Genomic DNA, 2410 nt, shown 5'->3' with positions numbered 1-2410 from the left:
TATATGGCCCATGAGAATTTGCAACCATGTTTCCTGCATGCTAAGAATGGGGCTATGTGTAAGTAACCCTGGCACAGGTTGAGTTCCACAATGAATTAGGCCTTTCCCACCCACCCCTCTCTGTCTCACCCCATTCAATTTAAACCGTCACAACTTCAAAGCAGAGTCTGTAGGCAGCCTTAATGCCAGGGAAGCTGTTGTGGAGGTGGAGAGGTGTGGCCTTTCTGCAGTCAGATTCTGGATAACAGTAGGCAAACCAGGGACATGCAGGAAGGGAGAGATGTCTTTCAAGTGTTTCAAATCTCTCTCCCCCTACCCCCAGCTCAGGAAGGATAAAGCATCTTGTATCTTGCAAGTCCTAGAGACCAATCCTTGATAAACCCAGTATTTAGCCACATGGCTCCCAGGAAAGAGAACAGGGATACTAAGTTCATAGACTATTCCATGGTGATTTACAGGATGCCACAGTGTGAGAAAGCTAATAGCCTTCTGTGTAGAACTTCCATCCAAGCAGCTCAAAACAATTTGCTAATGCTAACTAATGAAACCTCACAACACCTTAAGGCAGGTAAGGAATGTGTTGGCTATTTAATATGAACACCACTGCCCTCCAACTGGACAGAATTAGAAGTGCAAGATTTTGTGCCCTATCCCCTATACTGCTAATGAAGATTCTCCTTTAGCTCAGGTGGGAGTGGGGCTGTACTTCTGGAGCAGGAGGATCTGAATTCTGGTCTTGTTTTTGTTGTGGAGTTCTGAGCAGCCATGGTTGTAGCAAAGTGATGACTGTGACGGTAGGTGGCTGCAGATTTATTAAATTATCGCTTCTCAGATGGGGAAACTGAGGCTAAATGACCTACTTAAGAGCACAGAGTGAATCAGTGGCAGAGCAGACCTCCAAAGTCCCAGCCTTGTGCATTAACTACTAGACCAATGCTGTACCTCGCTTCTGGAGCTTCCCTTGTGAACTGGCTCCTTGCATCCACCCTAATCTCACGTAATTTGTTTTACCAAATAAAAGGGTGGCGTGACTCCACCATAACTGCCGGAGGCATGAGGGCACAGCTCACTCAGGGAGAGCACGCTTGTCTAGCAGGCAGCCCGCCGCTGGATGGCTCAACCTTTGCTAAGCAGTAGAGAGACCTGTGGGCCCTCGGCTGCAGGGAGCAGGTTGCTGGGATGGGAAAGGTCAGGTCCCAGCCCTGCATGGCTGAGCCCAGCTCTCTGTGGGGGCTGATAAGTGGGAAGTGCATCTTATTAGCATGGTACAATGGAGCCCAGAGAGGAGCCGCCCACCCTTCAAAGGAGCCATTCTTGTTTGCACAAAGGCCACTGATGGGGGGGGGGGGGGGGAAGGGAGGGGGAGGAAGAGGGAAAGAGGGTGATCCTCTAGCCCCTCTCGTCCCATAGCTCACACGCATTCCTTTGCATCTCTGTCACTGACTGCCATTGACAACGGGGCCTGGGGGCAGGGACTGGCTTAGCCCTGGCTAGAGACCCATCCAGAGAAATCCTCTCGTCAGGGGCTGGAGAACAGGGACAACGAGATTAATAAACACCCTCACCCGGGACCCAGCCGGGCCACGTTTCTGAGCTCATGGTGCTTGCCGTCCAGAGACTTGACACTGTTCTCAGCAATGTCATCTTTCTGTAGGGACTGCGCCTAGCTGGGACTTAAGGCTACACATGATCTAGTGTTTGGGACCTGCCTACTCACACTGGCCAGTCAATGGGCCAAACTCCACTCTTAGATTGGTGTAAATGTCAGTGGAGTTACTCTGGCTTTAAACTGGTATAACAACAAGCTGGGGCTTGCTTCTCCCCAGTGACCCATGCACAGTTGCCTTTAGGCAGTTTTATTGCCCAAACTTAGGTCAAATCAACAAAATCACAGTTCCTCAGCCCACCCTGAGCTGCAGCTCCCAGGGGCTTTCCCCTTTTGTTCTCAGGTTCCTTTTGCCTCCCTTGCCAGGGGACGCTGGCAGCCCAAGCTCAGGAGAGCTCCCTGTTTCCAGGCAGTGAGATTCCCTATGTTCCGTCTCTGCCCCCTTTCCAAACCAGCTCTCAGCCTGACCGGGGTCTCTCGCTTAGCCCAGCTCCCCCTTTTAAAGCTCAGCTGGGGTCAGCTGATGGCCCTGCTTCCTCTTAAAGGGCCAGCGTCACCCTGCAATGCTCCCCAAAAGCAAAATTTGGGCAAGTGCCTGCCTGGATGAGTCCCTGTCTCATCCAGACAAGGCTCACTGAAGCAGTTGCTAGTGCTTAGAGGTGGGCTGGGATTCAGGAGTCCTGGGGTCTGGGCTGAGTTTTGGGTCCCTTTAAAGGGTCCATCTTAAGGCACCTTAAAGGGGCTCCCCAAAACCACTAGCCATTTTCAAAAAGGTGCGCCGGCCATTGCTGTGCTAAAGCTAAT

The sequence above is a fragment of the Lepidochelys kempii genome, chromosome 2 (genome assembly GCF_965140285.1).
Source record: "Lepidochelys kempii isolate rLepKem1 chromosome 2, rLepKem1.hap1, whole genome shotgun sequence".
NCBI lineage: Eukaryota > Metazoa > Chordata > Testudines > Cheloniidae > Lepidochelys > Lepidochelys kempii.
Note: the sequence above shows the minus strand (reverse complement) of the source record.